This window comes from Hippopotamus amphibius, chromosome 1 (assembly GCF_030028045.1).
Source record: "Hippopotamus amphibius kiboko isolate mHipAmp2 chromosome 1, mHipAmp2.hap2, whole genome shotgun sequence".
Taxonomy (NCBI): Eukaryota; Metazoa; Chordata; class Mammalia; order Artiodactyla; family Hippopotamidae; genus Hippopotamus; species Hippopotamus amphibius.
In genome coordinates this window covers 198,575,098-198,602,549 of record NC_080186.1, presented here as the reverse complement: position 1 = coordinate 198,602,549, position 27,452 = coordinate 198,575,098, and the positions used below count along the sequence as shown (strand labels likewise).

Sequence of the window (27,452 nt, the reverse complement as noted above, 5' to 3'; positions counted from 1 at the left end):
GTGCAGGCTCAGTAGTTGTGGCACATGGGCTTAGTTGCTCCACAGCATGTGGGATCTTGCTGGCGCAGGGATCGAACCTGTGTCCCCTGCATTGGCAGGTGGATTCTCAACCACTGTGCCACCTAGGAAGCCCCTCAGTGCTTGTGATTTGACCCTCCCTTTCTATTAGCATTTCTTTCTCTGTGGTTTTTCCGACTTCCATTATAGAGCTTGAAGGCCTTCGATTCCTGACATATAGGAACTATTCAATCACATGGTTTTTGAAAGACTGACGGACACATTGAATGAAGAAATGAGCATGTAGAATCTATTCTCTTTTGGAAACAAAAAAAAACCCCAAAATCCTTTCTTTGACAGTGCTTACTTTTTGCCCTCACCTTAATTTTCTTATTTGCCATTCAATGATATCCTCTCAAAAGAGTGATCTCTATGCTCCATTGCCTTTATTTATTTCCTCTTCATCCCTATCCCTTTACAGTCTGGCTTTTGTCCTCATAATCTTACTGATATTATTTACTCAGCATATCCATGTGCCCTTCTTGCCCTATTTAGTGCTTTTGTACTCTTCTTACTTTCTCTTCTGCATATCCTACCACCATCTCAAAATCGGTGTGTCTAAAACTAAATACTCTAATATTCTGTGCATATCAATTCTCCATCTGTGAATTTCTTTCTACCAGTTGTGGAACTAGGCACCCAGTCTCAAACCCTTGAGGTTATCATCCCTCTCCTTACCTTCATTCATACCAATATATAAAAAATATTAGTATTTCAAAATGTAATTAACATAAACACTACTAATGAGATATTTTATATTTTTTCCTCGTCTTTGAAATTCAGTTTGTGTTTTACACTTAGAGCATATCTCAAGTCAGACTAGCACATTTCCAGTGCTCAGTAACTGCGTATAACTAGTGGCTACTGTATTGGACAGCATAGAACCTAGTTGATCTTTTTGAGCTCAGATCTTTACTTTTTCCAATGGAGTCTGCATTTCACAATCAGGCCAATTACATATCAGCGCTATTTTAATCACAAACATGGAAAAAAGACTATGATTGCTTTCATTTGAATTCAATGGAAAGACCTGATCTCTTTGTGTGGTTTAATTCAAGGACATCCATAAATTACTTTCATGTTTCCAACATTATTTTCAGCTTACCTAACATTATTTCAACTTATTCAACGTTATTTTCACCAGACCTGAAAGGATACCAGTTGTTTCAGTTACATTGGTCTTTTCACTATTTCATGAACATGCCTGTCTCATTCTTACTCTTAAGCCTTAACTCACATAGTTCATGTTACTTGCTTCATTTTCTCTCTTTTTAGCTCTGTAATCCTAGATCAAATTCTTCTTTCTTTATAAAGCCTTTTCTGACTAGTACAACCAGAGGGGAAAGTGCTACTGCTAGGATGTGAATAAATCACTAATTGTGTAATTAATAATATAACTAAAGTATAGTTTGTTGTACTTTCTTAGTAAGATAAGAAAAAGTTGATAGCATCGAGAAAAGTGGTCTTCATTATGGACTGATTACTAATTATAATTATCGTTACATTTAAAATTATTTTTAGCTAATACTTATTGTTGTTTACTATGTACTAAATACTATGCTAAGTGAATTATGTGCATTATCTCATTTAATTTTCACAAAAATATGGATCAATTCCTGTCACCCTTTTTGTAGATAAAACATTTGAGGTCCAGAAACATTATATTGTCTAGAAAGAAATGAAGACAGGATTTGACACCTAACTCTGATCCCTGCTTTAACCTCAAAGTAACAGTACTTTTCCAAGAAAGTATATTCCTTCTAGGAGACTAACAGAACCTTCTAAATATAAGGATTATTGCAGCTACCTTCTCATTGGTAACCTAGACACCAACCCAGGTACTTTGGTCAAGATATTGCACACTTATTGTGATACATTATCGCAACTAAGATCTCCTTCTAATTTTTCTGAGATTCTTACAGGGAAGCTTCGCATTTCCAAAAAATGACCTTTTTAAAAAGCTTTTACATGTACATATTTGTTAATATGTATAGTAAGCAATTTAGAAATATAAATGCACATTTTATAATTCAGTATGCTAGTAACAAAATTTAAAAGCTCAGTATGAAAAAATTGTGACTTGATATAATGTTTTGCTCTCTCCTAAATTTTCTCTCTCTATGACTAAAATAAGCCTGTGAGTTAACTATAAATTACAACTTATGCCGATAAAATTCTTTCAGTAAAATTACTTTAGCCAAAGCATCCCATTTGTGAAATACATAGAGAACAAAAAATAGATCTATGTTATAGTAAGATAAATGATCAGATATCCTGTGGTATCTGAATAAAAACTCTCATAAATAAACCTTTAAGTTTAATATTGTTCATTACCTATGCCCTGTATGTCATACAAATTTGTAAAATTTTCTTACTTTTACATAAGTGGTAATCTTCAAATTGATACACAGGAAATTCTTTTACTCCTTTCTTTGCAGTAGATGGAAATGTGTCATTAAACTTTAGCATCCTCCCACTTACTTATCATAAATGTATTCACTAAGGAAGAATATATAGTTTCATAACATGTTTTCTGAACAAATGTCCCGTTAGGTCATTCATCTAAAGTGTTTGTTGAATATAATCTCTTGATATTTGTTCCTCACTGAACTGAAACAGCTCTTTTATCCTGTCTTCTTAAGTCTTGAACCATTTGATCTTTTTTCATCCCTTGTTTCAGAGTGTTCTGAACAAGACAGAATGCAAGAAAGCAACTTGCTCTCTTCTGAAAAGTGAAGTTCTAATCAGCTCTGGACAGACTGGAATAATGACCTTATTTTAGGCAGAGTACTTCTAATTGCTAACAGCTTCATGTCGTTTTTCATACTTCATTTATTATCACAATAGCCAAATTTTTGCTTTGATACTGACCAAGATTCTTCATTTATCTTTTTTCCATATTTTATTATTAATTTTCAGGTGAAAATTAATTATAATTTTATAATTAATTTTTTAATTTATAAAAATAAATTAATTTTTATTGTATTATAATTTTTCTTCATTGAGTGCATTTACATGTTTGAAAATCATTTATTCCAAATTATTTACAGTTTCTCTGGCTTTTTTTTTTTTTTTGGTGCACGGGCTCAGTTGCTCCACAGCATGTGGGATCTTCCTGGAGCAGGGATCGAACCCATGTCCTCTGCATTGGCAGGCGGATTCCCAACCACTGTGCCACCTAGGAAGCCCTCTCTGGCTTTAACTAAGACTACATTAAATATCATCTCTGGCTTTAACTAAGACTACATTAAAATGGTAAATTCAGGAGAGGGTTGAGAACTTTTATTCTATGCATCGTCTCAATTTCTTCCAATTTCTGCATCCTTTGAAGATGCTGGCTATTTCTCTGTTAATGGAAATGAAAGAAATTTATCAAATCAGTGGAGAATCTGCATTAACCGTGTGTGCAAAATGGTTTAACTACAATAATACTAGTTTAGTTTTCTAATTTTATTTTCTTTATGTTTTAAATCTAACTAGAAAATCCCATATGAAAGTTTTTAAGAATATAGATGCCTATATTATAAATTGCTTGAGACTTCCTTATACATTTTGTACAACTAGTCTTAATGGAGAAAATTATTTAGTAAGGTCTCTTAAACTTCTATTTCTAAAGCATGTTAAATTCTTGTTATTTAATTTTTAACAGGAGACAGTTGCTTAATTTAAGCCATCTCAAAGATATAGTTTTTCCAGAATATAGATTTATCATCAATGTTTTGTTGTTGTTGGAAACATGCGGAAAGGAACTTAAAAGCTGAGTTTATCTAAAGCAAAACAAAGGCTTGCATGATCATTTTGAAATTTATTATCTTTCTAATCGAATTGCTTGGAAAATGTTGTTTTGTGCTTACTAGCTTAACCTCTGAAGTTCATGTTATGCCCTTAATGGAATCTCTCCACCTATTTTACAAAAATAAATGGTTACTTGGCTAGAAAAACCCAACTTTTGAAATTCCCGTTGCCTGATCTGAAGTAATAAAATGTTGAAATATACCCGGGCTTACAAAGTTAACTGCAAAGAAACTGTCAGGTACTTCTTTATTTAGCATAATTAGAATTTGGCATGCTTTATGTTTCATGACAGTTTCTACTAGATAAAAACAGTGTTATGAGCCTTCAAAAAATAATCTAAAAATCTACATTTAAAGCACAAGATTTTTCTAAGATACCATATGTGTGTATATATGTGTAGATATATGTATATACACACACACATATGTATCAGTCTAATATTTCATCATAATTTATGTATTTGTGTCTTAATATAAATTTCTAGTGGACAGTGTCAGAAAGTTAATCTTGGAATTACAGTTTTCTGAAAGTAGGAGTTAAAAATAATAACATGTCTGAGATTGATGAACACTATGTCAGATAAATAAACATCAGTAGATTTTAATGATAAACTCTTACTTGATACTGCTTAATTCTATGAAACAATCTTGCTGAGATTTTGATGCAAGGGTTTTATTTTTGAAATGAGCTATTATTTTAAAAGGAATAGGGAAATGTAAAGATGCTTAAAGCTACTATATTTGATCACATCTAAAATGCTTTTGATTGTAAGTCTCACTATTAATTTATGTACTTCCAAGTCAGAAAAAGCATTGCCAGATAAACCATGACATACCTTAGGTTGAAAGACTCATCCCAGTTTTCAGTTGTTAAAATGTGAAAAGTGTCATTGTAAAATTGATCAAGTAGTGTTTTTATATAATCTCCTAATCTAAATTTTGAGACTTGGCCCTTAAAAAAGTTTGACTTTTTGATTAAAGCTTGACTTAGCAGAAATGAATGTACGGTGGAACAAGAAATCACTTTAATTTTTTTAAACATTAAAGTTTGATTTGCTTGGTAATTTTAAAGTAAGAGAAAGTTTAAAGGCCCTTAAAAGTTTAAGTGCCCCTAGAAGAAGTAGGTGACAAATGACTATTGATCATTCTGAGTGAGAAACCTACACTAAAGTTGTTAGGAACAAAGCTGGGACAGACTTAAGAGCATTCATTTTAAAAGTTAGTTCGGAGGAAGAAGGGGAAAAGGCACTCTAGATGGTGGGAAGATAGCTAAGAGAAAATGGTATCTTGATTGGTTTATCACTGCTTAGTGGAAGTAACAGAGAGAGGTTAAGGAGATATTAGCAGCCATATTCTTTGCACCACAGGCAAATTAAGTCACTGATCTAAAATCAAGGGGGCCTTAACCAGTTTGTGGATGAAGAAAGTGAAAGAGACAAATATTTTGAATAGCTGAAACAAATGACATGTTACTTAATTGGGATATGAGTTTTTATATCTTTTAAATTTTTTAGCTGAAGTATTTTTAAGGTATTGATAGGAAAAGTGGCTAATCAGTTGAGTTACTATTGTTGTCTAAATACATATGTTGATATTACTAGGTAGGTTTTAGAAGAAAAGCCTCATTTTATCTAAAGCATAATACCAACTTATCAAATATTATATCCTTGTTTTTTCTCAGTTATCTATTGACAGCTAGGTTAAGAAACATTTCTCTCCACAGACATACACTGAGCTCTCGCCATAAATTGACCCTTCTTAGCATTACTCAGAGACTTACAGCTTCTACAACGGTGAGAAATAAATTTCTGTTGTTTAAACCACTCAGTTAATGGTATTTTGTTATGGCAGCCTGAGTAGACTAATACAGTAGATTAGTTTGAACAATTCTCTTGTGATTTCTGAACCTCAGTTTCTCCTGTTCAAAATGGGTAAGATATCTGTTTCATGGAGTTTTGTGAGGATTAAATGAGATGTGTGTATAACATTTAGCAGAGTGTCTGAGACATAGCATGCACTCAGCAACTGTTATCTATTAATACTTACTGATATGTCAGTTTAGTAAATGGAAATTTAGAGAGTATTGCATTCATCTAGGTCATACTGTTTGTTTAGTAATTGACTTCAGTTTAATGATTAAAGCCCCTGACTCCCATTGTTACTTCCCTGGATTTTTCACACAATCATACTCTGTCTGTGTGATCTGTGGATCTATTTTTGAAATGCTTAATTTTGGACATGAGGTATGTTGTTATAAAAAGTGTAGTTTTAGGAGCTACAAAAACCTGGCTTTAAATCCAAGCTCTGACATCTAACTGTTATATGACCTCGGGAAAGTTATTTAGTATCTCATTTTTCCATTTGTAAAAGAATCTCAGTTTTCTCATCTGTGAAAGAGAGAAAAGATCTACCTTAAGTTTGTTGAACACACAAATATGCATATAAATATATAGACATATAGATGTAGGCATAAATATTGATATAAAGAGGGCTCGTAGAGTGAATGTCTAATACATAAGATATTCCTTAAATGATATTTAATTGTATTACATTTAGGGTGGTATTTTCATTGAATAATATTTTTCATATTTTAAACAATAAAATTAAGAAAATTTTAATTTGAATAAAATTTTAAATAATTATGTTTATATCAGAGCCATGTTAGGTATTTAATACTTTTTAAAAAGTTTCTAAAATACACAATTATTAACAAAATGTAGACTTTCAAAATTGACAGTTTCACATATATGAATATCTTAGAGTTTCCTGAAACTATTCAAAAATGACCCCAAACCCAGATTTAGAATTTTTGGTTAGGTAGGCTCATGTCTAGGTGCTGGTATACTATTATATTATCACTAAAGAACCACAGATGTCTTTTAGAAAAATTAGAATAACATTCAATAAGTAGTTTGTTGATATATAGCAAGCATATTTCTTTTCAAATATTTTATTCATAATGTAATTTCTTAAGAACAAGATGTTTATTCTGGAGAGCTTTTGTCTTAGAGTGGAATGCCTGAAAATAGGGTCTGAGATGGAGATTTGCATGTATGGGGTTTACTGAGGAGTGCCTTTGGAAATGAGGAAGGCAAGCATGGGCAGGAGAAGCTTATTTGCAATGTGGTTGCAACTGAGGCCTCATATCCAACAGGGGCTGGTGCTGGAGTGTCCTTGAACTGCATTGGCCCTTCAGGTGTACTGCAAACTGATAAAAGGGGCTTGACCTTTATACATTAATGTCATAGCCCTCACTGCCAGGCTCCTTATGGGAGAGGGCTTGAATTTGAGTGAGACAGTTCCCTGTGTCCAAGGGCTGTGAGTATCAGCAGAGAACATTATTAGCTGGGCTGAGGGATGACTGGGCCTGATCCTGAAGTGGGATCTGCATGGACTATCACAGTATCCACTATAGTTTGTCTCTGTTGCATATTTCTTGGTTGAAACCATTATTTTATGCCATGTCATCAAACCTTGATCCTGAACTAATAACCATTGCCCCACAAAGAAAAAAAAAAACAAACGTGAATTTGAGGGATGGGAAGGTGGTGGTGGGAACAACAAAGGTAATAATCATACTCATGAGATATATTTCACACAAATATATTTTATAATTAAAAAGGAGGGCTGTTCCCAAAGGTGTGGAAAGTGGTAAGCCAATTTGTTTCCATAGGTAACATTTTCCTACAAGACATAGCCCTTAAGTATGCACATCTAAGCCCAATGAATTGTATTGATATATTCGTATCACCCTTTGATCTGTCTCACACATAACAGCCACGGCTATTTGTTTTTCACATATTGTGTCTGAGTATTTGCATACTTATTTTTAGAATCGTGGGGCCACCAAAACCAGCATTTGAATGGGCTGCTAGATTATCTTCCAAATCTTATCAAAATACTTTCACTAACATAGTGTTGTTTCTCAACATGTTCTATTTTCTTGATAAATCCATCAAAGTGTCATCAAAGCTCGAAATCTAAACCTTCTTTATTTTGAATCCATTCCTCATTGCCTATTCGTAAGTGGCCGTATCAAAAACAGTTGATCTCTTTACTCATCTTAGAGATACTTAGAGAAACTTTTATCCATGCCTTTTGTCCACTCACTGGACAAATATCAAATGTGTGCCTTTTATGAGTACTTAATGAAGTGTGCTGGTCAAAGGTGACACGTCTCAGGCTCTGTCTTTCCAGAATTTATCATCTATGAGGAGGTTTGTAATCTTCTACTCCAAGGACTGATATTCATTCACCTGTAACTTGTCAGTGTCCTTTGTAAACTCTTTACTCTTGTTCTCGTTGAATCTTATAAGAACATTCACATTTTTCTTAAAGTTAGGAGCTAGCTCTAGGCCTTAGTATGTTTTGAGGTTTGCCCAACATATATGGGACTAGAACCCAAGATTCCTAATTCTTTTTTTTTTTCACTAAGATTCCTAATTCTAATTTTCATAATTCCTGTCCTCATTGGGTTTTCCACAAAGACTCACTACCTCTAATACACCTTGTATTCCTGAAGAGAGTTTATCAAGAGATAAACTATTGGCCTATTGGCTAGATTCTACTCATGGATATATTTTGGAATTAATTGTGTGCACAGATGGATGAAGCTGTAGCTATTGCTTTCTTGAGATGGAGTGTGTACTCTTGTCCATGGTCCTAACCATCAGCAATCTACTTTGCTCACTTGACAGTGAGACTGATTCTGTTTTCTTCAGCTTTCTAGCTTCACTTATCTATGAAATCATCCTGGAGTCTATTAGCAACTGATTTCGTGACCCTGATAATATCTCTGATGCAAAACTATTAGAAATCTGGCTTTTAATTTTTTTATGTATTTCAATTTTATTTTTATTAAACAGAAGACATTGGGTCAGGTTTTATTTCTGTTATTATTTTTTAAAACTTGGGGGTCAGGTTTTTTGAGGTAAATTTGACATACTGTAAAATTCACCCTTTAGATTATACCTTTATGAGTTTTGATAAATGTATACAATTGTGAAACAACCACCATAATCAAAAAATAGAAGTTCCTTCACGTCAAAATATTCTCTCATGCCCCCTCCCCCTTTTTAAAATCTAATCCCTCCCCTTATGATAAGACCCTAGTAATCACTGATCTGTTTTTTCCTCCTATAATTTTGTTTTCCAGATTTCATATAAGTAGAATCAAATGGGACCTTTTGAGCTTACTGAGTTTCACTTCCTTCATTTAGCACAATGCATTTGAAATTCATCCGTGCTGTTTTATCAGCAGTTTTGCTTTTTCTCAGTACTTAGTAGCATTCACTTTTGTAGATATACCACTTTGTTCATACATTTGCAAGGTGATAAACATTCGGATTGTTTCCACATCTTGGTGTTTTGAATAAAGTTACTATAAATGTTCATATATAGCTTTTGCATGCACTTAGGTAGATATATGACTATTTATTTATTTTAAAATTTATTTTGTTGAAGTAAAGCTGATGTATGTGTTAATTTCTGCTGTACAGCAAAGTGATTCAGTTGTACATATACATACATTCTTTTTCATCCTCTTTTCCATTATGGTTTATCACAAGATATTGAATATAGATCCCTGGGCTATACAGTAGGACCTTGTTGTTTATCCATTTATTATGTAATAGTTTGTATCTGCTAACCCCAAACTCTCAATCCATCCCTACTCCACTCTCCCTGCCCCTTGGCAACTGCAAATCTTTTCTCTATGTCTGTGAGTCTGTTTCTATTTTGTAGATAAACTCATTTGTGTCATATTTTAGATTCCACATATAAAGTGATATTGTATGGTATTTGTCTATTCACTTGGTATGATAATCTCTGGTTTCATCTATGTTGCTGCAAATGGCATTATTTCATTCTTTTTTATGACCAAGTAGTATTCCATTGTATATATGTGCCACATCTTCTTTATCCATTCATCTGACAGACATTGACAGACATTTAGGTAGTTTCCATGTCTTGGCTATTGTGAATAGTGCTGCTGTGAACATAGGGGTGCATGTATCTTTTTTTTTTTAAGAACTTTTATTGAGATATAATTGACATACAATAAACTGCATATATTTAAAGTATACAATTTGATATTTTTTCTTTTTTTAAAGTATTTTTCTCATTTCAAGTATAATATATGCTCTTTATAAAAAGTAATGTGAAATATAAAGATTGCTTGCAAATTGCTTATAGTCTAAATTAACACAAACAATGAAGAATATTTAATGGTTCATGTCACCAAAAAGTCCAGAAGTAGGACAGGTTTCACATAAGCCTCAATCTGTTTTGCTCATCTGGTTTGTAAAAAGAAAAGAGATAGTAACTGTATTAGTTTCCTGTGGCTGCTATCATATGTTACTGGAAACTTGGTGCCTTAAAACAACAGGAATTTATTCTATCACAATTCTGAAAACCATCCATTCCTTGCCTCTTCTGACTTCTAGTGGCTGCTGGCAGTTTTTGGCTTGTGGCCAATCTCTGCCTCTGTCTTCACATTGCCTTTTCTTCTCTGTGTGTCAAGTCTCCCTCTGCCTCTCTCTTGTAAGGACACTTGTAACTGCATGTGGGTCCACCCAAATAATCCAGGATCATCTCCCTATCTGGGGACCCATAACTTAATCATATCTTTAAAGACCCTGTTCCTTAAAACATTTACAGGTCCCATGGATTATGTCCTGATAACTTTGGGTGCCATTGTTCAGGCCACTACAATAACGTACTCATTATTATGAAGATATATATATATACATGTTTAGAAATGCGCTCTTAAATATTGAGTACAGTTACTGTTTTATAATCATTCTTTTTTGGACATAGAACTGCTGCATGGCTTACTATGGTGATATAGACAGATTCTTACTCCTGTGGGCAGCAAGGCCCTTCACAGGCCCAGCTGGCATAGATACAACCAGGGTAAGCAAAGGTTCGCCTTATTTAGTAGCACGTGTGTTGTCTGTTGCCAACCATTCTCCTTAATTTAGGGATACTCATTCTCCACAGAATTTGTCACCTCATACTTTGTTGTTCAGTTTTTAACATTTATGAATATTGGTACTGAGTGTTATGGGGGAAGGCCTGACATTTACCTGTGCTAATATTTAAATTGATTTTATATTTATTCAATTGATTTAAGATGTATTTATTTTATAATGCCATACTATTCATTACGTAGCTCCTAAATTTCAGGTGGATTATTGATTACATGGGATGTATTATTTATTTAGTTTCCTGGGGTTATGCATCATTTAGTCATGTCTACAGTATTTGAGTAGTGAAGTAAATAATTTTGAGTGTTTATAATGCAATGCTAAGCTTTCTCCACTTGGTGGCTACAGTGATTAAAGTTCTGATCAATTTTATTTTGAGAACTTTATTTTAAATTAAGATTTAATTATCAAAACTGTGTTATACTTCTTTACTATTTAGTCCTGTTTAATATTTTTCTGAACATATTATTGCTATTGGTATTAGCAGCTTATATCACATTCTTGGAACTACATTTTAGGAAACTTTTTTTGAATTTTGGCTTTTTTAAATATTAGAATAGCTTTTTTCCTCTATGTAGTTTGACAGTTGAATCAAATTAAATTGCTGAAAATAGCTAATTTATAGCTTTGGTTTTGAATAATTTATAAATTTTCAAATTTAATTTTGTGAGCAAAAAAATATTCTACCTAGTATTTTAATTTGAGAAGTGTATGAAAATATTGAGTATCCTGGAACTTGTAATATTGTCTCTTTTGCTTGGTTCCTTTTAGTAAGTACATATTTACTTGGGAGCAAAAGATAATTTTATAGAATAAACTCTGAAGGAAAAGCATTATGTTAATCTGATGGAAAGTCAATTCCTTTCTCAATCTAGCTCTAACAAAGGATATTAAACACTACCTCTTAAACCTTTTCTCATACATTATCATTATGTGTATCGTTATCAGTCTGTGACACATTTTTCTGCTCTGTGGCATACTTTTCTATAGTCATATATTACTCTAAGTTAAAAAAAGTTTAATTTTTTAATTGCTAAGCTTAAATAGCTTTCTTTTTATGGGAATATATATTGTGACTATTACAAAGATGTAGGATTTATTGTTCTCAATAACTTTTTTTAATCTGAAATTCACCTAAGTTATTAACAATAAAAATAATTAAGACTTCCTAGGTGGTGCAGTGGTTAAGAATCTGCCTGCCAATGCAGGGGACCTGGGTTCGAGCCCTGCTCCAGGAAGATTTCACATGCTGCGGAGCAAGCCACAACTGTTGTGCCCGCACTCTAGAGCCCATGAGCCACAACTATTGAGCCCATGTGCTGCACACAACTGCTGAAGCCCGCGTGCCTAGAGCCTGTGCTCCACCGCAGGAGAAGCCACCACAGTGAGGAGCCCGCGCAGCACAACGAATAGCCGCCACTCGTCGCAACTAGAGAAAGACTGTGTGCAGCAGCAAAGACCCAACACAATCAATAAATAAATAAATTTATAAACAACAACAACAACAATAAAAAATTAAAACAAAGGCTCTGTCTCCAATGAAGTCAAAATAAGAGAAATATATTTTTATATAATTAAGATTTCCTTTTAAAAAATTAGCTGGAAAATTCGTCTGCTCAATTTTTTTTCCATAAATAACTTAATGATATGGAAAATTTGCAAAAATGTACTATTATTGGAGGACTGAAACACAGAAGTACCAGCTGCAATTTAAAATCCTAACTTGGAATTTAAACTTGCAATTTAAAATCCTAACTTTTACCTTGCATATTTTATAGCAAAAGGCTCTTACTGTACCTTAAAGGGGATGGCATACATATTTCAAAAGTTTGAAAATTTTATCTTAGTGGATTTCATTCAGTTGTTGGATTGGGTTATGTAGATTTCAACTTTTCAAGTGTACTGAGTTTGTGTAAACAATTTGAGTGAACAATGTTGAAGTGATTATTCTCATACATGTTTCCTTGTATCTTCTGTGATGGTTTTCCTAGTTTGTAAATCTGTAATTAAAATTCATGAGTGTAGGTGATGAGCATTTTTTAACTTTACTAATTGATACCAAATTTCTCTCCAAAGTATTTTTTAACAATTTATACCACCAGCAGACTGTGGATGTTCCTGATGCTTTACATCCTTACCAGCATATGATATTGAGAGATATTTAAATTTTGTTGTTGTTATTACCAATCTGATGAAGTTATTTTCTTTTGTGTTCCTCTCACTGCTAGTGAATATGAGCATATTTTCTTTTGTTTATTGGACAAAAGAAAAAATATTGAATGTTTCTTCTGTGAATTGTGTGTTTACATTATCTGCTCATTTTCCCATAGGGTTGTTTGTTATGTTGATTTGTGGGAATGCTTTGAGTATCCTGCATGCTAATTATGTAAAGGTTGTGTGCCTTTTAAATGGTTTCTCTCTCAGCAGGTGGGCTTGTTTTTTGTTTTTTTTAAATGTAATTTTAGAAGTATCAAGCATTTTCCTTTGGTTGTTTGTGCTTATTTAGTATATTATGTAAGAAATCCTTTCTATAAGGGAAAAAAAAATTACAGATTTTTTTCCCATATAGTAAGTCTGTTTCACCCAGATCCATTTATTGAGTAGTAAATCCTTCTGTCATTGATTGTTTTAAAATTTATTGAAGTATAGTTGATTAACAATGTTGTGTTAACTTTTGGTGTACAGAGAAGTGATTGAGTTATACATATATATATCACATATATTTCATATATATAATTATACATATGAAAAAGAATATATGTAAATTCTTTTTCATTGTATGTTATTACCAGATAATGAATACAGTGCCCTGTGCTATACAGTAGGACCTTCTTGTTTATCTATTTTATATATATTAGTTTGTATCTGCTAATCCCAAACTCCTAATTTATCCTTCCCCCACTTTCCCCTTTGGCAAACAGAAGTTTGTTTTCTTTGTCTGTGGGTCTGTTTTTGTTTTGTAAATAAGTTCATTTCTATATTTTAAATTCCATATATAAGTGATATCATATGGTATCTGTCTTTCTCTGTCTGACTAACTTCAATTAGCATGATAATCTCTAGGTCTATCCATGTTGCTGCAAATGGCATTATTTCATTCTTTTATATGGCTGAATAGTATTCCATTGTATGTATATGATTTCAGTCATATATTTAGTATGTATGAGTATGCACATATTAACTACGCATGAGTTTATTTCTGGGCTTTTTGTTCTACTTCATTGGTTCATTATTCTATCCCTGATCAATGCAACACTTTATGTCTTGGTGACCATAAAGTTTTGATTTCTGGAGGTCAACCTCCCCTCTTGTTCTTAAAAAATAGATTTTTTTTGGCCATTTCAAACCTTCCACATAAATTAAAGTTTTTTTTCCCAAAGAATTATTGTATTTTTATTGAAGTTGTATTAAACATATTTATTTACAGAGCAATTGACATCTTTTTTTTTTTTTGGCACACGGGCTTAGTTGCTCCGTAGCATGTGGGATCTTCCTGGAGCTGGGATCGAACCCGTGACCTCTGCATTGTCAGGTGGATTCTTAACCACTGCGCCACCTAGGAAGCCCCTTGACATCTTTATCATACTGTTTCAATCCATGAACATAGTACATTCCTCCATTTATTTGAGTTACATTTTTCAATAGTAGCTCATAATTGTCTGCATGGCGTTCTCACAAACTTTTTGTTTGGTCTACGGTTAGGTACCTCATAGTTTTTGTTGCTATAGTGAATTAGGTATTTTTTCCCTATTATTACTGTTATTTCTATTTTTGACTAGAATATAAGCTTCAAGAAGGCAGATATTTTTGCCTCTTTTGCTCAGTCTTGTATCTCAGTACCTAGAATAGACCCTAATACATAGTGTGCTCTCAAAATGTGTTGAATAAACTAACATCATTTTCTAATGCACTATTTCAACTTCATAGTGTGTCTATGCACCAACTTGGATGAACCCACATTGTAGTTATAACACTTTATCTAAACTGATTTTCTTGAGTTTTATATGGAAAAAATGAAAACATCTGAAGAAAACCAGTGTATTTTGTTATTTATTTACTATTATTTATTAAAATTTAGGTATTTTATTTTTTATTAAAGTAACTCATAGTTATGAAATATAGCTATATATATTTATACATATAATTTTAAAATTTATTTATTTATTGGCTGCATTGGGTCTTTGTTGCTGCATGTGGGCTTTCTTTAGTTGCGGTGAGCAGGGGCTACTCTTCTTTGTGGTGTGTGGGCTTCTCATTGTGGAGGCTTCTCTTGTGAGGCATGGGCTCTAGGTGTGTGGGTTTCAGTAGTTGTGGCATATGGGCTCAACAGTTGTGGCTCTTGGGCTTTAGAGCGCAGGCTCAGTAGTTGTGGTGCACAGGCTTAGTTGCTCTACTGCATGTGGGATCTTCCTGAACCAGGGCTTGAACCCATGTCCCCTGCATTGGCAGGTGGATTCTTAACCACTGCACCACCAGGAAGTCCTGTACATATAAGTTTAAAATATTTCTGTGTATAAATTCACTTTCAGAGTGAGATAATACTGTAGTAGGTTTTTAAAAATTCTTCTCTAGTGCTATGAAAATTACCTTAAATTATACAGTATTTTATTAAAACAAAATTAAATTTCTGAGTTTAAAGTTCTAATCTCATTGTATTAAAATGATTAAATAAAATGAACATGAGAGAGGAATAACTTATTTTGGCACATTAACTCTGTTCTCTGTATATTATAAACATTTTGATTGATTTTATCATAAATCTAGCTTATAATTTCTGTTCTTTGTTTGAAAGCTTTTATCGGGTTATTTTCATCCTACTTTCTGGCTATTCATGCAAACAAAATTTTAAAAGTAGGTGTTTCTGATGGCCAACAAACACATGAAAAGATACTCAACATCACTCATCATCAGAGAAATGCAAGTCAAAGCCACAATGAGGTATCACCTCACACCAATCAGAATGGCCATCATCACAAAATCTGGAAACAACAAATGTTGGAGAGGGTATGGAGAAAAGGGAACTCTCCTGCACTGTTGGTGGGAATCTAAGTTGGTACAGCCACTATGGAAAACAGTTTGGAGGTTCCTTAAAAAACTAAAAATAGAACTACCATATGATCCAGTAATCCCACTCCTGGGCATATACCCAAAGAAAACCAGAATCCCAAAAGAAACATGTACCATAATGTTTATTGCAACACTATTTACAATAGCCAGGACATGGAAGCAACCGAAATGCCCATCAACAAATGAATGGATACAGAAGATGTGGCATATATATACAATGGAATATTACTCAGCTATAAAAAGGGATGAGATGGAGCTATATGTAATGAGGTGGATAGACCTAGAGTCTGTCATACAGAGTGAAGTAAGTCAGAAAGAGAAAGACAAATATTGTATGCTAACTCACATATACGGAATCTAAAAATGGTACTGATGAACTCAGTGACAAGACCAAGGACGCAGATGCAGAGAATGGACTGGAGAACTCGAGGTTTGGGGGGCCGGGGGGTGAAGTGGAAGCTGAGACGCAGCGAGAGAGTAGCACAGACATATATATACTACCAACTGTAAAATAGATAGCCAGTGGGAAATTGTTGTATAACAAAGGGAGTTCAACTCGAGGGTGGAAGATGCCTTAGAGGACTGGGATGGGGAGGGTGGGGGGAACTCGAGGGGGGGTGGAGGGAGTCGAGGGAGGGAGGGAATACGGGGATATGTGCATAAAAACAGATGATTGAAAGTACCCCCCAAAAAATAATAAATAAATAAAATTTAAAAAAAGTAGCTGTTTCTATCTCTTTTTCTTTTAATCTTATTTATTCTTTTTGTTTTATGGTATCTCTAATATCTGAATCTGTGCACTGCACTTTTGTCATACTACGTGCAGTTGGATTTGACCACTGGCAGTCCAGTCCCCGCTTTTTTTTCTCTTCCAGCCTTTGGGCACTATTCACACAGAACATGATGTGAATGATGCCCCAGTAGTTGTGGAACAGAGGCTCTTGTTGATCCTCACAGAAAGCAATTTCAACACTTTTGCAATTTCTTGTGGCCTTCACCTTCATATATCTAAAGAGTGTATTTGTACTTCTATTTCTTGATTTTTCAGACTTAATTATTATCTAATCCCCTTATGGAAGATGAGGATGTTAATTCATACAAAAGTCCCCCTAATGTAATTCTATCACAAATTTTCATTTATTCAATATTGTGGGATTATATTAATATGATTAGTAATTATTGTGCAGAGCTCAGTCAGATAGAAATTAATTACATTCGCCTTCTTATACAAATTTCAACTTATCCTGGAAGCAAAAGCAACCTCATTTTGGGGGGAATATTTCTATATATCTATCACTAGCTCTCTTGAAAACTCTCCAAAAACCCCGTGAAATTCTCCTTAATAGGTCAGAACACCTGGAAAATAAATCAGTACCATGCTTTTCCCTTTGCCTCCTGGCAATGACTGTCTTCTTGCTTTCTGGATTGCTGGTTGTTCTCCTGGCTTGCTGCATAGTTGTCGTTCAGGAAATTCCTTTCATCATCTTCCTAGGAATTCCCTTTCGTCTCTCTTGGGTTTTAAACCTCCTGTCTCCAGAATCCTATGGCTTCCTTTTTCATGGTGAATTTCGCTGATTCGGTGGAGACGCTGTAAAGGAAAGGATGTCTGTCTTGCTCTGGAGGAACTGGGCAAGATTTTTCAGAGGAAAGGAAAACTGAGTTGGGTTTGAAGAAAGCGTAGGAATATTCCAGAAAAGACTCTTCCATACAAAGAAAGTAGCATATGTAATATAATGACTCATGTGCATTAAAGAATTGGTAAATGGATTAGTGAGAAATTCAGTAGGTTTATTAGGTCTAAGGCATTGGGGAAGTAGAAGTTAATGCTGTAGTGTGTGATCAAATTTTGAACAACAGTATATGACATGCTAAAGATTTTGAAACTTTTTCTTAAAGATCATAGTGATCTGAAAGAAGTTTTTAGGAGGAGAGGCATAGTTATATAATAAATGCTTTCTAATGCAGGTAATTCTGGAAGCACGAGAGAGAGTGGGCCAGGGTGGAAGCAGGTGGGGCCAGGGACAGCAATTAGGAGACACTTGAATTAGTCCAGTTGAGAGATGATGAAGCAATTTTAATAAATATGGAGTCAACAAGCTCAGTCAGATTTGAGAGAAATTTTAGAGAGAATTGAAAAGGCATGCCAATTCATGAGTCTTGAGAGGAAAGGTGTCTTTGAGGAGGACTGCTGTTAACTATGATAGAGATTATATGAAAAGGAATAGACTAAAAGTAAGAAAGGAAGAAAATAAGTTTATTATCCACATAGCAAGGTTTGAAGACCATGGCATGACACTGAGTTGCAAATACCTGGCACACAAATGAAATGTGAAGAGATTAGGATTATCAGTGTTGTGCTGTAGTTATACAAGGTTATGAGACTATTCCAATTGGGAAAGATTATCAGCATCACCTGGAGAATATTTTGAAAATATTCCCCCCCTTTTCCTCTTTTGGAGATTCTGATATATTTTCTCATAGGTGAAATTCAAGTATTAGGAATTTTATTCTTATTATTTAGTTTTTAACTCTGCTTTTACTAAGAGATGATAATTTTGGATGTGTGTTGTTTTATAGTGACCTTCAGATTATTACATCATCTTTGTATATTTGTTTTTCTCATGCAATACATGTAGCAGCACTGGTTCCAAAAAAGGGATATGCTCTTCAAATTCAAAGTTTCTATTTTTCAGGCCATATTTATCACTCTGAAATATAAATGATAGATTACCTATATGAAATGGATTTGACCTAATTAAAGCCATTCAAAAATATTTTTGAAGAAAAAGGTAAACTTGATTTTCTTCATTTATCTAAGCCTAAAATCTCCACTTAGATTTTTTTTTCCACTTAGATTTTAAATTTCTCTCAATTGCTTGCTAATGTATTCTTGCAGTTAGATTATATATACTTGCATTGTCATGTTCTGAGGATTGCTAAGCTTTGTCACACTGACAGCAAATGTTACCCTTATTTTATTTGTCGAAAATAGCACCCTAGATTTCAAATGAATTTTCCAAGTGGATAAAAGACAGAGTTATGAATAAAACTTTAAATTTTAACATTTACCTTATTGTCTGAAAAATACCTCTGTAAGTAAGTAGCATTTCCCCCCAAACACCTAAAATCTGTCTTTTTCCTTGGGTAGCACACAGATAGTGAACTGAATGAAAAGAATCTTTTTCACTAGTTATGTTTTTTTAGGGTGGTATCTTGTTTGAGAAGTAGTTTTCAGGATTAATTATTTAACCATGTCACCTTTTCTGGAAGCACTTATGTAAAAGTTTCCACAATACAAAAAAAATCAACTTAGTGACAGCGTGAATTAAGATTTGATTTGGTGAGAGAGGGAAATGGGCCAAGGGTGTTCTCATAGAGAGTTTTGTAAAGCTGTTTTGATTCTTCTGCTTATGTCACAAGACAAATCAGAGCTGAATACCTGGATTCCTCAAGGTTAGTGTCTTTTAGAAACTGTATTAGGATCTTCTTGACTGGTTTTATAGTTTTTATATTCAAATAGAATTTTTCCTTTCAAAAGAGAATATATTTACTGATCATCCGCAAATGGAATTATGTTAGTCCCCTAAGTTCATTCTTTAATTTAACAAATATTTACTGAGCAGTTACTCTGTACTAGACAATTCATTGTTTCGTTAGAATAATATAAAAGTGCCTATTGCTTTGGTAACTTAGGAGGATCAAACTACTGCTTTCAAGATGTCTGTAAGACTCTACTTCTCTGGGATTAAGGCCACAGTAGAATTGTTGAATACATTATAATTATTTTTATTTTTTGTTTCTGGGTTGAATGGTATGGAAATTTGGAGCATGTAACATCAAATATATATATTATATGTGTACATATGTATATTTACACTTAATGTGTATATTTAAACTTAATATATACGTGTTACATGTATATATCACTTAATATGTGGTATCTGGCTTTGGTGAAAACCTATAATTATTAAATAGTAAAAGTTACCAGATTATTTCTAGCTTAATTCTACCTTATAATATATACATATTGTATTATTTTAATCTTATTATCTGTCCCCATCTTCCTCTTCCCTTTCAATAGGGGAACACTATGAAGACAGTGTTTCAATAAGGAAGTCATTTCTTCTCCAAGTGTTCTTGCTTATAACGCTTTTATCAAAAGTATTTGCTTTGCAAATATTCCTTTGCTAGAAATTTGTCATAACAATATAAATGATAATAATAATAATTGTATTTATTAAGTATTTAATATGCGCTGGACGCCATGGAGAAACTTTGTATATTTCATCCCAAACAAATAGGCAAACAAACAGAAGACCAAGGTGGCCCCATTCTTTTCATATATACTCATCTGTGGACTCTGATTGGCAATCTAGTTGTTGGTTATTGTTTGACATGATATTTCAAGGCCTCCTTAGGCTTTTTTCCTTTTGCTCTATATGAAGTGGGAGATTAAAAACAAACAAATAAAATATCCTAATACTGTTCTTCATTGTCCCTTAGATGACAACTGCATGCGAGCCCAAAGAGAGGATTTTCATGTGTGTAAATCAGTTTAGTGCTTTCCTCCTCGACAGTGTGACAGTGGGCCAGACGGTGATGGTCCCTTGTTCTCACTTGGCAGAGCAATGACTTCACTGCTGGTGTGCTTTCCCTTTCTCGTCCTTGCTTCTCTGAGAGGTCTGGTTACTTTCAGGGGCACTATTATTAGATTCAGTATTACACCTAATCTTAGGGGTTCTTTGTTCATTCCTGGTTTGAGAAGGGATTTTGAATGGCTCTGTTTCTCTTGTTTATGTGAAAAAAGAAACAGGGCTAAAAATTTTATGGAAACTTCAATCTGCTGTTTGAATGAATTTCATGATAAATGTATGTAACCAAGACTGGTATTGACATTGCCTTCTAGTTTTGGGGCATAATAAAATTTTAATCCTTCTCAGAAAATATGAAATTGTCATGTCAATAAATCTTGTCAGATGCCTAAACAAGAAATCAATATTTATTAAATAGACCCAAGAATGGGACTTAGTCTTCTGTATGTTCACTATAAAACCTAATATGCTAATGTTACCCAGCCAGTATAAATGTTATTCATTAAATGTTCTTAAATAGGCATAATAGATTATATTGGGACATTAATATTATTAAATATAACTGAAATTCATTACAGTTCATCATAGAATTATATATTCTTCAAAAAACTTTCTTTTTTTGTACCAAAATTCAACATTCTCCAATAGTTTTCCTTCAACCCAAAGAATTGTAATCTTTGGATGATGTAAACTAAAAATGACTTCATTCATAGTTATTGTGTGTGTATGTGTGTGTGTGTGTGTATGTGTGTGTGATGAGATATTTAAACTAAAGGAAATTAAAATGAGAATTTTAATTATGTATCAAGATGCAATAGATGGGAAATTCGGAGGCAAGGTGAAATGATATGCAATATTGGAAGGAAATATGTCATGACCCTTGAACTACTTCACTCAATGTCAACTGTGAGTTAGCAGAGGCGAAAAAATTAGTAAAGAGATTTTTTTTTGAGATAACTGTTGTCTTGTTCTGAGTTCCTACCCATGGAAGGTGGGAGGAATTCTAACTCCTTTGCTTCTAAGAAGAGTGTCTTTCCACAGGGCTAAATGGAGAGCTGAAAATGACACTCCTGTAGCTGGTATCCTGGGGTTTGACTCTGTCTGGACATCTGAAAGACAAGATTGGGATGATTAACTGCTATGGGGGTTGAGCCTGGAGAGTGCTGCTATGTTGGGATCAGCCCCTACTGTAAGAGTTTGTCCAGTCAAGAAATACAGGAATGCTTCTCATGGATCCGATGTGGGTCACTCAGGAGAGCAGGCATGCAGCTGTCTGGAGTCTTATCCAGGACCTTCGGGAGTGGTAGAGGGACAATTTCAATAGGAAAGAAATGGGAGGTGCTGCCTAGAAGCTGAGGAAAGAGTAGTAGGCGACCACCTGGCATAGAAGAGCATCTGCTTGCTTGTAGGTTACATAGAAGAGAGGGGTTCTGCAAGACATCTCAGGCAAACTTATGAAACCTAAGATGGTGTTAGTGTCTCCTACTTGCCCGCCAGAGGAGAACTGCAAAAGTGGTTGCCTAGCTGGGAAAGCAGACTGACAAAAAAGAGAAAAGGGCTGTCCCCTTTTGTACTTCTGGCTCTGAAACCGAACGAGTCAGGGAAGGGGAGATCTTAGGTACAATTGATTAAAAACTTGGAATTGACGTATTTTCTGAATTGAGACTCTTTGAGATTGTTTGCAGCTGTAGAACTGTCCATTCATTACTTAAGAAAACTCAAGGGGTCTGTTATAGTTTCATCCAGGGACAGGCAATATTACCTACCATGAATACATTTTAAAAGGGAAGAAAAAGTAAGCTGAAGTAAGCTTGGCAAAAGGTAATTACTGAATATGAGTGGTGAGTATATGGGGGTTCATTTTACTTCTCTCCCTACTTTTATATGTATTTGAAATTTTTTTCTATTTTTTTTCTTTTTTTAATTGTAATTGAAATTTTTAAGAAACTATTTTGGAAAAGCAAATAACTGATAGGAAAGATAGATTGCATTTTTGTTGTTACCTATGTGTTTGTTCAGAATGTGGGTATGATAGCATTTACATGTATTTTTATGCATCATTGAATCCCATTTTAAACTAAACTTGAAGTAAAATCAAATAATTAACTTTCTACCAGCCTTTTGCTATGGAATGCTAAAAAATGAGGAGTGAAAGTTGTATATTTATTAGAATCATAAGGCTTTCTTTTACCAAAATTTTGTTTGGACACTTTTTTCTTTAGAGTCTATGAACCATTGTTGGTGTGCATAATTAACTCACAGACATTTATTGAGAATCTATTTTATGAAAAACACCTAATAACTTTTTTCACAAAACAAAATTTGAATATGATATGGACTTTGAGAAGCAGAATGTGATAAAGTGGTTTGGTAACACTGAAGAAGGAAAGACTAATTCAGATTGGGTTATCCTTCTTAGGCAAGGAAAGGGGACGTTTGAGTTTGGCCTTGAAAGATGATTAGGTTCTGCAAAGTCTTAAATAGGCCAGCGTGTATGGCATTACAGATAAAAACAGCTAGGCACTTTATACAAATGAATGTGCAAAAATGCTGAGATAGAAGAAGGCAAAGATGTGTTGGGAAAATGATATATCTGGCCTGATTGGAGTTCAGAGATTTAGTGAGACTATGGCTGGAAACAAGTTGGGGTAAATTTCGAAGGGATTTGTATGCCTTGATATGAAATTTAGACTTTATTTTGAAGATACTGAGGAACATAGAAGTTGATTTGAACACGAAAATGATATTATCTTAGTCCATTATGGCTGCTATAATAGAATACCATAGAGTGGGTGATTTATAAACAATAGAAATTTATTTCTTATAGTTCTGAGGCTGGAAGTCCAAGATCGGGAAGGCAGCAGATTTGGTGTCTGGTGAGACCCCACTTCCTGGTTCATAGGTGGCCATCTTTTTGCTGTGTCCTCACATGGCAGAAGGGGCAAGGGAGCTCTCCAGGCCTCTATTATAAGGGCACCAATCCCATTCATGAGGTGGATCCTCCCAAAGGCCCTACCTCCAAATGCCATCATATTGGGGAGCAGGTTTTAACATATGAATTTGGGGAGGACATAACCAGTCTGTAGCAGATGTGTTCAATACAAGGCATTCTAGAACTTTAACTAAGTCTCATTGGTAAAGTGCATTAGAAAGGAGAGAGATTTCATGAAGAGAGCTGAGGGGTTCTTATATGTCTCAACTGAGAAGTACCAAATGTGGGTGCTTTAAGAGTAAATGGAAAAGATAGAAGAGACATATGAATCACTACGTTTGTAGTTTTTGAGGGTGTTAATGATTGGACTCAGTTGTTTTTTGGAAAGAACTGCTCATTTAAAAATAATCCTGTGCTTTTTGGGTGGAATAATTTCTACTAAGCTTGATGGTTGAAAAATATGTGAAAACACTCCAGTAAGAGTATAAAGAATTAATTCTAACAAGATTTACAAATAGAAATTTTATTTTGAACCACATAGACTATTTTTCTCTTTTACAACATAATCTTTGAAATGACTTTGTAATCTAGAAAGAGGAAAAATACACATTAAATTATTTCATTTCATTAAGAAGCATAGCTAAGATGGTAGTTGTGATTTTGTACTCTTTCCTGAATGAAAATAAATGTTAAGGTAATTACTGGATGAAGTTAGGTATACATTGGCAGATATACATCCTATTATACTATAAAACAAAATAATCAAATAGAAACTAGTATACTTACGAATAAATTATAAAAATGGATAGAATTATACACTTATGTGGTGGCAATTTTGTTAAGCTCTCTTGATTATATTATTAGGGATTAATTAGCTATTTTAAGATAAAACTTATTTCTGTAGGAAAAAACCCATACTAAGATAGATTTTGGATAATGCCACCTTTCTCTTACGGTTTCCTCTTTATTTATTTATTTTTATTTATTTATTTTTGGCTGCATTGGGTCTTCGTTGCTGCACATGGGCTTTCTCTAGTTGTGAGAAAGCTACTCACAACTCACAAAGTTGTGAGAAGGGCTACTCCTCCTTGTGGTGCATAGGCTTCTCAGTGTGGTGGCTTCTCTTGTTGCAGAGCAGGGGCTACTCTTCACTGTGGTGCTCAGGATCCTCATTGCCATGGCTTCTCTTGTTGCAGAGCACAGGCTCTAGGCGCACGGGCTTCAGTAGTTGCAGCACACAGGCTCTAGAGCACAGGCTCAGTAGTTGTGCCGTATGGGCTTAGTTGCTCCGTGGCACGTGGGGTCTTCCTGGACCAGATATTGAACCCGGGTCCCCTGGATTGGCAGGTGGGTTCTTAACCACTGCACCACCAGGGAAGCCCCCTGGTTTCCTTTTAATTGAAGGTAAACCAATTAAAGATTGGTTAGCTCTGGGAATGCTCTATATTGATGCTTTCCTCTGGGATACACATCATGTATTTTGTGAGATATGTATGAATAGTAATTGATGACTGAGAAATTTTAATTTATTTTAATTAATTTATTAATTTCATTTATGTTTTAATTTATGTTTTTCTTTCAAATATAAATTTGTTTAAAATCCTATAGGGCTTCTTATTTTCTTTCTATGAGTTCATTTTCTGCTAATCTCATGGCTATCATAATGATTTTCATTTTCCCCAGCATTTTCAAGGCAATCAAATTTCAGTCATTCTGAATAAGGCTCAGTGAACTTGACATCAATGGGGGCATAGTTTTAATATATTTTAATTAGTATGAGTGAACTCGCGTAGTAGGATAATATGGTATATGAATTAGAAGGATAAGAGATCAAACTCAGGGGGTCATTTGTAATGATCCAGACAAGAAACAATGAGGACCTCATTTTCTCCTAGGGTGAACCTTATTTAGTTGTATTCTTTGATGTGGAAATGTGCTTTTAGTATTGTCTTTCTTTTGAAAATTTATCTTACCTTTGCCAGAAAAACTGTTGATTAAGGAATCTGTAAACAAACACACAAAAACAAAGCCACAAAAATAAGCACAGGACAAAGTCCTATATTGTTTGTAAGATTTTAGATTAACCCCCTTCTAACCTCTATAAGTTTAAATAGGAACTCTTTATTTTATGGAGAAATCCTAGTTGCATGGTTTAAAAATATGAAAACATACCTTTATAGCATTTTCATTCATTTTGAACTAGCTTTATTTAAAAATGCCATTAGAACCCACATGTGGCAGAATATGACTTGTGTATGTTTGCATTGTTTTTCTAGTATGTATGATGTATATAATGGCTATTTTTTAAAATAAAAACTAATCTTAATCTCATAGCAATATTCTGATTTTACCTTAAATTTTGTTTATCCAAATTGGATCTCCTCTGTGAAGTGGTTTCTTTACAACAGACTCCTATCAACTTTTTCTTACCACTGCTCTACCTGCTTTGCTCAGGTGATGTAGACATATGTGTATTTGCCAGCTGAATAATATAGCTGCACAGGGAGTGTCTTATTATTCTCCTTGTGTTTGCAGCTTGAAAGTTACTTGCGTGTCTAAAGATCGTGCAGGGCTTTTATTTTCAGACTGCCTGTGTCCCTAGGGCTGTTTCCACCTTTGTGTTTCCTGTTGACATTGGTTTTGACTATAGGTCAGTGAAACAAATGAATAAGGAAAAATACGCAATAGCAGGTGAAACCCTTTTACTTCTTCCTCCAACTCTGGAAATCTTTTGATACTGAAACAACAGAAGAATAATTCAAACTCTCTGTGTACATAGTATTCCTTACCACCATTTTAAAATTAGCAATTGTGAAAGAAATGATGCTGATAATTTTAAATGATTCTGATAATTTTATGTTAGAATAATTAAAAATGTTAAAATAACATTTTTGAAAAACTGTTCAAGTCTGCAATTCAAACAAAAGTTAAAACAAGAAAGGTACTAAAAAATGCATTAATTTGTTTCTTACTCTTTTGTTTCTGCATTAAAAGCTTTTTTTTTTTAAGACAAGCTTTTAGAAAAGGTGGGATAATTTCATTTTTTAAGTAGCTTCTCATATTAGAATTTTAATTTTTTGTATTAGGACTGACTTCTAAAGCAGCCCTAAGGTAACTGTAAAAAATACTAACTCATTCCTTTTGAGAGAGTAGATTCATGAATTGTTGTTATGAAATAAAATGTAATATGCTTTGTCCTTTTCCCCCTATTTTCAACATTTTAAAGCTGGGAAATTTTAGAAGATCTTTTCTTTAAGCGGAGAATTATTTTTTCTGCTCAGATGGAGAAAGGCATATGAGTATGTAATGGACTAGTAATATGAATAGAAGAAAATATTCTGTCGTCAGTAACTGTAAGAGAAACATCTAACCCAATTTTAGTTGTATGTGTCTGAACTCATTTGCTTGTTGTTGAGAAACATACAGAGCATTGTATTTGAGGTTACATGTCCGTTTACAATGAGCAATAGCCAAACACAAGTATTAAGGTTGTAGTATTATCATTATTATTAAAGATGGTTAAAGATTTGATATAATAATCAATACCAGTAAAGCAACTAGTCACATTTGTTGTGCCATATCTTTTGTCAGTATATTTTCTAAATGATTTTTTGGTTTTGTGTAGCATGTAATTCTGCTGCTTATTTAATAATGATTTCTGAACTTCATCTTCCTGCTCCTATTCCAGGCTTCTTACAATCTCATCTCTATAAAGAAGTGAGAGTAATCTATTTAAAACTTAGATTAGCTCATGTCATGCTTATATTTAAAACACTTTAATGTTTTACCATCATATTTAGAATAAAATTCAAACTCCTTGCCATTTTAGTTTGTAGATGGAGTAATCCAGTAAAGAGACTGATAATATAGGAGAGTGAAGGGATAGTTTATTATTAAATGCATTCACTCAACAAATTCTCAGTGCCTATTATGTTTCTGGCACTGTTCTAGGTACTTGGGTAAACAAAAGATGCAAAAAATACCTGCTGGCATGGAGCTTACTTTCTAGTAATGCTAGCCAGAC

At 33.8% G+C, this 27,452-nt stretch overlaps 1 long non-coding RNA gene across 1 annotated transcript in view; it reads left to right on the top strand.

The window, feature by feature from the left end:
• The window catches only part of LOC130855263 (uncharacterized), a 111,559-nt gene that overhangs the window by 63,401 nt on the left and 20,706 nt on the right, over positions 1 to 27,452 (top strand). Inside the window, exon 2 of the long non-coding RNA XR_009054277.1 lies at positions 10,668 to 10,763. This is a non-coding gene — a long non-coding RNA (uncharacterized LOC130855263). The remainder of the gene's footprint in view (positions 1 to 10,667; positions 10,764 to 27,452) is intronic.